Genomic DNA, 11,144 nt, shown 5'->3' with positions numbered 1-11,144 from the left:
AATTTCTGGCTTGTAAAGAAAGAAAAACTGATGCCCGATTCTGCTTTGTGATCGTCCAGAAGGATTAGAATGATTCCAGCTTTCATAAAAATAGTAAATTGAAAGATGATGTGCAGATACATTTTAATTTTTAATTTTTTAAAGAAGTTTATTTATCTTGAGAGAGAGCGAGAGAGAGCATGAGCAGGGGAGGGGCAGGGTGGAGAGAGGGAGAGAGAGAATCCCAAGCAGGCTCTGTGCTGTCAGCGCAGAGCTGGAGGAGGAGCTCGAACTCACGAATCGGGAGATCAGCACCTGAGCCTATGTCAGATGCTTCACGACTGAGACACGTGCCGCTGATTTTTGAGAATTTCCCAAGTTCCTTGCCTTGCCTTATCTCTATTTCTAAAAGCTTATCCTTTAGGTTATACCTGAAAGCAACTGATCGTGTTGCATCTAAAGAAAAGCTGGAGGGGGCACCTGGGTGGCTTAGTCGGTTAAGCGTCCGACTTTCGCTTAGGTGATGATCTCGCGGTTCGTGGGTTCGGGCCCCGCGTCGGGCTCTGTGCTGACTGCCAGCTCAGAGCCTGGAGCCTGTTTCAGTCTGTGACTCCCTCTCTCTGTGACCCTCCCCTGCTCACGCTGTCTCTCTCTCTCTCTCCTAGAAATAAAAATTTGTAAAAAACATTAAAAAAAAAAAAGAAAAGCTGGAAAAGGGGAGGGGCCAATTCTGCCTACCTCTCTGTTTTTCTCTCTTCAGATACATTTGTCCAAATGAAATCACATTAAAACAAACATCAAAGGCATTCTTGACGGGCAGGGTAGACAAAAACCTGCAGTTTAAAGCATCTGTGTAGAAATTGGAAGGGAAAAATGCTTTGGGCAGTGGATGGTCATTTAGGGGGGAAGGTTCCAGAGGCATTCAGTCTGTATGTAATCCTCAGCTAAGGAGTTGCCATGATTTTCCCCATCATCACGTAGCCCACTGCTTCCTCAGCGGGTATTATGCCTGCCCTGCCTGCTTAGCAGAAAAGGGATCTATAACTGGGGGGAAGTTTGGTGAAGTAAGAGCTCCCCAAAATTATGATACGGTATGATATCATGGACTACTAGGCAGATATGAAAAGAATCAGTAGACCCATCTATGCCGATGTAAAGTTTCCAGAAAATATTGCGAAAAAGAAGTGAAAGGAAGAAAAGATTTGTATCTGTAAGTATTTCATGATATAAGTCTTGCTTTAAAATCTGTAAACTATAAACTATACGTGAGGGTAATGGCTTTCAAAAGAAGTGAAGATCAGGCCAGCAGGACACACACCATTAATGTTGGCTACCTCTGGGGAGGGAAGTTGACAAGTGTTAATGGGGGACTTTCATCTTTCACCGTATAGACTTGGGAAAATGTTAACAATGAACGAAGATTATTTTTGTAGCAGAGACCAGAAGAAAAGAAATGAAGATGGTTTCAGGATGAGAGAGGGTCAATGTGACCCTCGTAAGCCTTGCCCTTGAAGCGTCTATTCTTCTCATTGGCCAATACAGATTCAAAACGGTGTGGGCTGCAGAGTCACGTCAGTTCCTCAAAGGGTCCAAACTCTCACACATGCTTTCCTTTCAGCCTGGAATACCTTTCTTCTCCTCCTTCCCTTATTTTCACACAGTTGATTTCTTCCAGTCCCGCCATTTGTGCTTAGAGGTCGCCTCTTCCAGAACGACGCCCCCACATGCCACTATGCACCATCTTCCTCCATTCTCCTACCCATCCAGCCTGCAGGACAGGGCTGAATCGAGGATCAGGTGAGCAGGCTGTCAGGTGGCCCAGTTAAATGCCCACCCAGTTAAAAGGAGAAACGGTAGGTTCAAGAAACTATCAGAGAATAGTTACATTTCTTTTGATTTTAAGTTTATTTATTGAGAGAGAGAGAGAGAGAGAGAGAGAGAGAGAATGAATTCCAAGCAGGCTCTGCAGCGTCAGTGCAGAACCCAACGCAGGGCTCGATTCCATGAACCACAAGATTGTGACCTGAGCTACAGTCAAGAGTCGGACGCTTAACCAACGGAGCCACCGGGCACCCCGAGAATAGTTACACTTCTGAGGTGAGTTGCCCCCAAAGGCCTGGTCTTAACAGATACATACCAAGCTCCAAGAGAACCCGGACTTTCTCCATGACAGCACCTACCATTCAGTACTGTGATCGTCTGTTTGCTTGTCTGTATCCCTCACTGAAATAACAAATGCTCTGGGACCATAATGGGAGACTGCTTCCATCTTATTCTCCATGAGAACTCAGAACTAGCACAGTAGATGCAAAATATTTGTCTTGACCAGAGCTGCTATAACAAAACACCATAAATATACAACAAACGTGTATGTTTCACAGCTCTAGAGGTTGGAAGCCTGCAATCGGGGTGTCAGCAGTGTCACGTTCTTGATGAGGTCCTCTTCCTGGTGACAGGAGGCTGACTCCTCATATTCTCATGGGGTGGGAAGGAAGCTAGNTTTTATTTTTTTTTTTTTTTTTTTTTTGAGAGAGAGAGACAGAGCAGGAGCAGGAGAGGGGCAGACAGAGAGGGAGACACCGAATCCGAAGAAGGCTCCAGGCTCTGAGCTGTCAGCACAGAGCACGACATGTGGTTGGAGCCCACCAACTGTGAGATCATGACCTGAGCTGAAGTGGGACGCTCAACTGACTGAGCCACCCAGGCACCCCGCTGGCTTCTTTTTATAAAGAGACGAATCCCATTCATGAGGGCTCCATGCTCATGACCTAATCACCTCCCAAAGGCCCCCACCTCCTGATATCGTCACATTGGGATTAGTATTTTCACATAAGAATTTGGGGGGGGGGCAGTCAACATATTCAGTCTATACCAATGTTTATATATGGAATAGATGTATACATCACAAAGGTTGGAGACTCACTTAAAAGAAGTGAGCTTGCAGATAGAAAAACATTGTGTCCTTTACCCTAGGGATGTAGATTCTCCAAATGTAAGACTGAGAGAACCAAGAGAAACAAAGACCTGGGAACTAAGCATAGCTCTCAAGTGGGAAAAATTAAAAGTGGCCTCTACCTGACTAGATGATTGCCTTGATATAGGGCGGGGTTCCTCAACCCCAATGGTATAAACATCTTGGGCTAAAGAATTCTGTGCTGTAGGAGGCTGTCATGCATGTTGTAAGATGTCTAAGTGGCATGTCTAGAGGGATGTCTACCCTTGACCCGCTAGATGCCATTAACGCAACTCCCCAAGTTCTAACAACCAGTCTTGCCAAGTGCTGCCTCGGTGCCAAAGTCAATGACATAGGGTTTTCACATATATACTACAGCCGTGCCATGTAAACCAGACAACACTCAATGCTCGTACACAGTCCCTTTTTGAATATGATTTGATCTTTACAAGCAGAGGGGCTCCAAGCGGATGATTATGATTATTGTGTAGGTAGGGGGTTGGGCCGATAGTCTTATCTCAACTAAATGACACAGGGTTAATGTATAGTCAGCCTTTACTAAGCATTCCCAGGTTTGAAACTCGGTTCCAATTATTCTCAAGTGATTCTGAAGGTTCATGACAGAGTCATTTGTCAGTGTGCTGGGGCCTGAAATTGTACCACGTACTCTCCGCGGCTGGTGTGCGGAGGGGAGCTATTTAGCTAGCGAGGGAACCGAGCTGACCACCCACCACAGACGTCATTTTCTTTTACTTTAAGTGCCTGCATCATAACATGACTTTGTTTTTCTCTATTGGAAATGGAAGACATAGTAATTTCTAAAAAGTCGGTGGGGAAGGGGGCATAGATTTCTTGTAAAAAGGCTGTACAGAGAATGCCAATTTGCAATAGTGTTGATGAAATGAAGCAATCTAAGAGTACTGTGGCTTATATTATTGGTAGAATTTAAGAGCTTTATGAATTATTTTAGACCTGTATTTATAGAATTGCTATAGGCCCAAAGAGTTCCCTTAAACTTTTCAGTCAGAATGCACTGCATTTTATAGGGATGGTATTTGCTATAGTGGTATTTATAAATTTGGAAATCTGCAAAGATCTTAAGACATAACCCTCGAGATTTTCAAGGAACTCTGCAAATTTATGGGCCTCAGATGTGCCCCTTCCTCTCTATATCCAAAGTCAAATTGTGACCAGCTGGATGACTGCTTGCCTCCTTAATGCCATCAAGTTGTCTTCCCGCGATAATGGGCAAATATATTCCCCATGTGATATTCAGATTATGTAACTCCCCGATTCTCAGGCCTGTAGTATACCACGTCTACAGCATGTCAAATCCAAACAATAACTTGTATCTGAGTAAACTTTTAGGCTCTTCACCGAAAGGCTATACTCTATGACTTAGCATCCCTCATTTTGCTGGAACATTCTCAGTTCCTCACTGTGGCCTCATTTTCCTAAACCTAGGGTCTTTCTGAGTACCTCCACAATGTCCATCAGGCCAGGAGAAGCCCAATTAAAGAGCCCTCTTTACTTCTATCTGCCATGTCCCATTATTTCTTGCCTTACACATCCTACTAAAGATTCATTACCATGAACATGCCATGTGGTATAAATGAAAAGAACATAATTTGTGGACTCAGACAGACTTAGATTTGAATCCGTCTCTGCTACTCACCAAATGTGTGAGATTGAGCAAATGACTTCATTCATTTCGACAATCCTCAATAGGTTTTTTGTGATAATTACGAGAATTAAATTTATCACTTGACACATCCCCCCCACATTTCCATCTCAAGCTGGCTGTATTTTTCCTTTTCCCTACCATCCTTATTTCAGTCAATGGCACCCAGTATTTCATTCCAGAAAACTCGATCACAAAGTCTTATCAGTTCTATGACCTATTGTCTCTCATCCACATTACCATTCGTCTTTCGTCATTCATCCTACCATCATTACCATTACCATATCTTGTCTACACCACATTAGCCCTCTCACTGTGCTTCCTCCTTTCATCCCCCATGCTTTCCACCAATCCCCCTCACAGTTCCCGAGATGATCTTTTAAAACAAGATTAATCAGACTGTGCCATTATCTGCTTAAAACCTTCCAATGGTTTCTCCTTGGATTAAGATACAAACCACATTTTGTATTATGACCTTCAAGATCCTATTTAATTTAATCCCAGACTACATCTCTGACCTTATTTCCTGTCACTTCTCTATATTTCACACCACTAACTCTCTCTTTCTGGATTATATCTGGTCTCACTGCTTCCACCCTCACCCACCTTCAATCCATTTTCACACAGCAGCCAGAGTAACCTTAAAATGCAGAGACTCTTAAATATGGAGAACAAACAGAGGGTTACTGGAGGGGCTGTGGGAGGGGGGATGGGCTAAATGGGTAAGGGGGAGTAAGGAATCTACTCCTGACATCATTGTTGTGCTATATGCCAACTAACTTGGATGTAAATTTTAAAAAATTAATAAAAAATATATATCTTGCCATTGAACTTGAAAAATTGCATTAAAAATTAAGAGGGAAGATATTTCTATATCTACCAATTCTACCTCTAAACTATACCTTGAGTTAATCAACTTCTTTACATTTGTACCCTGAACCAAGCCATTATCATCTTTCACAGAAATGTCTATTATAGATTCTTTTTTTAAAATTTTTAAATGTTTATTTATTTTTGAGAGACAGAGAGAGAGCATGGGGGTGGGGGAGTGTAGAGAGAGGGAGACATAGAATCCAAAGCAGATTCCAGGTTCCANATGGAGAACAAACAGAGGGTTACTGGAGGGGCTGTGGGAGGGGGGATGGGCTAAATGGGTAAGGGGGAGTAAGGAATCTACTCCTGACATCATTGTTGTGCTATATGCCAACTAACTTGGATGTAAATTTTAAAAAATTAATAAAAAAAATGTATCTTGTCTTTGAACTTGAAAAATTGCATTAAAAATTAAGAGGGAAGATATTTCTATATCTACCAATTCTACCTCTAAACTATACCTTGAGTTAATCAACTTCTTTACATTTGTACCCTGAACCAAGCCATTATCATCTTTCACAGAAATGTCTATTATAGATTCTTTTTTTAAAATTTTTAAATGTTTATTTATTTTTGAGAGACAGAGAGAGAGCATGGGGGTGGGGGAGTGTAGAGAGAGGGAGACATAGAATCCAAAGCAGATTCCAGGTTCCAAGCTGTCAGCACAGAACCCGACGCAGGGCTCGAACTCACGAACCGTGAGATCATGACCTGAGCCAAAGTTGAACGCTTGACCGACTGAGTTACCCAGGCGCCCCTGTCTATTATAGATTCCTAACAGGTCTTCCTACTGCCTGACTTGACCCCAACAAATCATCCTCCACATAGCAACTAGGGTGATATATATTTTTTTAAAGTTCAATAGGTTCCCACTGACTTAAAATAATCAGTACCACTGAATGGTTAACAAACTGGTCTCTGGAGAAAAACTGGCTGGATTTTAATCCTAGCTCCATTACTTAATAGCTGTGGAATTTGAAAAAGCAACCTCTCTGAGATTCCATGGACTCACCCCCAAAAGGGGACAATAATAGCAATCTACCTCATAAGGTTATTGTGAATCTTACACATAATATGCATTCAGTAAATGTAATTTGCTATTATTTGGGTTAAACATTCAAACTCTTTAAATAGAGCTTACAGAGCCCTGCAAAATCTCACTCCTATTTATCTTTCTAGCTTCTTCTTTGGCCATTTCTCCCTTTGCTCACTATGCTCTACCACTTTGGCTGCCATTCAGACTCTCAGAGTAGACCAATACTTCTCACACTTTAGTTTGGGTCAGAATCCTCTGGAGGGCTTGTTAAAACATAGATGGTTGGGTTTCAACCCCAAAGTTCCTGATTTGGTAGGTCTAGGATAGGGCCTGAGAACTGGCATCTCTACCAGGTTTCCAGATGATTCTGACGCTGCTGGTCTGGGGACTACACTTGGGGAACTCCTGCAATGGCTTTTCTTATTACCTCAGAGCCCCCAAACACATATAAACTTTTAGTCATACGTCAAGTTTAGGCTTTAATAGTTGTCTTTATGAAATCCTTCCTTTGACCTTCCAGACAATGCTAAATACTCGTGATGTATTTCTCATAACATGCGTAATATTTGTAATTAGTCATTTGTTTAATTATTTTTTGACTTAAGAAAACATATGTCTGGGGCACCTGGGTGCCTCAGTCAGTTAAGCGTCTGATTTTGGCTCAGGTCATGATCTCACAGTTTGTGAGTTTGAGCTCCACATCAGGCTTTGCACTGATAGTGTGGAGCCTGCTTGGGATTCTCTCTCCCTCTTTCTCTGCCTCTCCCCTGCTTACTCTCTCTCCCTCTCTCTATCTCTCTCTCAAAAATAAATAAACATTTAAAAAAAATCAAGAAAACATACATTAGACTGTCTCATGAAGGCTAGGACTCAGTATATTGTCTTTAAGTCTATACCTCCAGGGTCCTGGTGTATTGCTGGGCACACAAACATTTTTGTTGAATGAATGATTTTTTGTGTTTATTTGTTTTTGAGAGAGAGGCAGAGTATGAGCAGGAGAGGACAGAGACAGAGAATCCGAAGAGGCTCCAGGCTCCGAGCTGTCAGCACAGAGCCCGACATGGGNCTCAAAGATGCTGTTTCTCTTCACAAATATCCAACTTCTTTTTTTTCCTGAGACGAACACAGATTGTCTATAATTTCTCTAATCACTACCTTGTTGGCTATAGATTCTTCAGATTCTTTCCTCCTTCCATGCCCCCACCTGTGCNAACCCACAAACTGCGAGATCATGACCTGAGCTGAAGTCGGACGCTTAGCTGACTGAGCCACCCAGGCGCCCCACAAGGCTTTCAATTTAAGCTTTACCTAACAACTACCTGAAGAGCTTTCTAAGTGGTACCAGGTAGGTCCCACCTCTGACTGACTACGTCCCAATTTATACATTTTAAAATAGAATTTCTTTATACTTAAGAATATCCACAAAGGATTCTGATACACGATAAGAGTTGAAAACCCCTATGTATGGATGAGTCTGTCTCTAGAGGTAAAAGTAGTTGTGTATGTTTTGATGGTTCTACAGTAATACTAAGCCCAGGTCTAGTGTTCATCTGATACGTTCTGAAAAAGGAAGCATTTATTTTGCTGCCTTCATTAGATGATAAGTTCCTACATCTGTGTTTCTCAAACTGTGATCTATAAACCTCTGTCTCAGACACATGCAAAGATGCTCAACACCACTCATCAGCAAGGAGATGCAAATCGAAACTACAATGAGGTATCACCTCACACCTGTCTGAATGATGCCTAAAATCAAAAACTCAAGAGATAACAAGTGTTGGTGAGGATGGGGAGAAAAAGGATCCTTTGTGCACTGTTGGTGGGAATGCAAACTGGTGCAACCAGGGCGGAAAAGAGTATGGAGGTTCCTCGAAAACTTAAAAGTACAATTACCATATGATCAGTAATTCCACCACTGAGTCTTTACCTAAAGGATATGAAAACACTAATTCAAATAGATACATGCACTCCTATGCTTATTGCAGCATTATTAAAATAGCCAAAGTGTGGAACCAACCCAAGTGTCCATTGATATATAAACGGATAAAGAAATATGTATTTCTATATTTCTATAAATATGAATATCTACATAATATATGATAAGATCTATATACCCCCCATATATATATATAAATGAAATATTACTCAGCCATAAAAAAGAATGAAATTTTGCCATTTGCAACAACATGGATGGATCTAGAGGGTAGAATGCTAAATGAAATAAGTCAGGTGGAGAAAGGCAAATACCATATGATTTCACTTATATGTGGAATTTAAGGAACAACCAAGAAAACAACAACAACAACAAAGAGAGACCAAAAACAAGACTCTTAAATATAGAAAACAAACTAGTGGTTACCAGACAGAGGGTAGGTGGGGAGATGGATGAAATAGGTGAAGGGGATTAAGAGTCCACTTACCATGATGAGCACTGAGGAATGCACAGAATTGTTGAATCACATGTCGTACGCCTGAAAGTAATATAATACTGTATGCTATTTATACTTGAAGAAAAAAAAAGAAAGAGATGTTCCCGTGCCCTACCCCTAACCCATTAGTGATTCAGAATCTTGAGAGGGAAGTGTGGGTCAGGACCAGGGACCTGAATGATTTCAAAGTAGCTTCTAGAGTGATTCTGACGAACAGTAATGTACAAGTATTGCTGTATTAAAGAGTAGTAGGGCATTGCAAAAGAAAACAAAATAGCCAAGCTTCTAGCATATGATGGGAATTTGAACACTATACATTTAGTAAACCCATAACAACAGAACGAATACTAGCCCTCCGATCAATCAGAACAGTGAATTTCAATCACAAAGAAACTATGTTCGGGAAAGCATATTGGCAATCATCTGAAGATAGAGGACTGATAGGATAAAAGAGGAAAAATGGCTGCCCACTAGACCACTATCAATGGGTAGTAAGGGAGAAGGTATATGAATAGGGTAAGAGCAGGGGGGCAAATAAGAGGAATAGATTCCATATGTGGATCTACCAAGTGATAGCAGTTGTGATTTGAACCCAGCTATGCCAAGTCTCAGATCTGATACCCCTAAGCCCCTGTAGCAGTGGTTCTCAACTTTTAATCTACATCAGAATCCCTGTTAAAACAGATTCCTGGGACCCACCCCCAGGGTTTCTGATTAAGTCTGTGATGGAGTCCAAGACTCTACATTTCTAATAAATTTCATACATATGACCTCCCATAGCATTGTTTCTCAGATGGTGGTCTATGACCCAGTGTCATCAGAATCACCTAGGGAACTTAATAAAATTGTAGGTCCCTAGGTCTTTCCACCAGAGATTTTAGTTCAATAGGTTTAGAATAGAGCCCAGAAGTCTGAATCTTAATAAGTCTCTCTTCCTGACGGTGATCTAGATGGTGGATGAAACACACAGTGACAAATAACATCAATGTTCGGTCCACCTCATATGAAGTCAAAGGATGTCTANAAGGTTGACTTTAAGGAAGAATTTAAAACCGGAAGTTTTCTAATTTTTTTAATGGTTATTTTTTAGGGGGGAGGGGCAGAGAGTGAGGGGGACACAGAATCCAAAGCAGGCTCCAGGCTCCAAGGAATCAGCACAAAGCCTGACGCAGGGCTCAAACTCACGAACCATGAGATCACAACCCGAGCCTGACTGAGCCACCCAGGTGCCCCCAAACTAGAAAATTTCAAAAGAGGAACTGGCTACCTGAGGAATCTGTGAGGTTATTATTATTAGAGATGTTATAGTAGAGGTGACAGATGTATTTTGCAGGCTATTGAAAGTCATTCTGTTGCAGTATAGATAATGATGCACTTGGATTGTAATCATCTAAGGGTAACTTTCATTGCTGCAGGTTGGGCTCCATCCAAAGCCAACTGGATTAAAATGGCTGGGGATAAAGTCTTGGGAATGTTCATTTTTAAGAAGATACCCAAATAATTCTGATACATTTGGACCATGGTTCACACTTTGAGGAAAAACTGGTAGAGAGGTTGAGTGCATGTGTTTTTCATGAAATGGAATTCCATTTAGGTTTGCAGACACAGATCTTTTCTAACCCATTGGGAGTCAGCTCAACAGGAGGTGAACAAGAGATTGAATGGGGGAGATCCTAGGCCAGTGTTTCCCCCATATACTTTGGCAATGACAGTCCAGAAAGGGTCACTAAGCATTTGTATTTTTTAATCTTCCCAGAGGATTCCAGAGTTACTGCAAATGTTGAAAAAAACACTACGCACATGAATATGACTATCTGTAGAGTTGAAAGGAGTTGATCAATGATCACCTGTATCCGAATCATCTTGGGAAGATTATTGGAAATGCACATCACTGGACTTGACCCAAGCCCTAATAAGTCTAAATTCCTGGGAGAGAGGACCCAAGAACTTCCATTTTAAACAAACACGTCAAGTTATCTTTACAAATGCCGAAATCTAAGAACCACGGTTCAATACATAATTGTATGTCTTCAGCTTCCCTTGTGCCTCCTCTCAGGGTTTAATTTTCTTTGGGTCTACAAAGTGAATTCAATAAATTTCATTGACAAATTGAAATTGTGAAGCTGTATATTTCCCCAAGCATATTATTAAATGAGATTTTCATTTGCTTCTATTTACAGTCAACAAAAGGTC

The sequence above is a fragment of the Crocuta crocuta genome, unplaced genomic scaffold, assembly GCF_008692635.1.
Source record: "Crocuta crocuta isolate KB4526 unplaced genomic scaffold, BGI_CrCroc_1.0 scaffold531, whole genome shotgun sequence".
In the NCBI taxonomy this organism is placed as follows: Eukaryota; Metazoa; Chordata; class Mammalia; order Carnivora; family Hyaenidae; genus Crocuta; species Crocuta crocuta.
The sequence above is the reverse complement of the archived record's forward strand: the minus strand, read 5'-3'. Positions refer to the sequence as shown.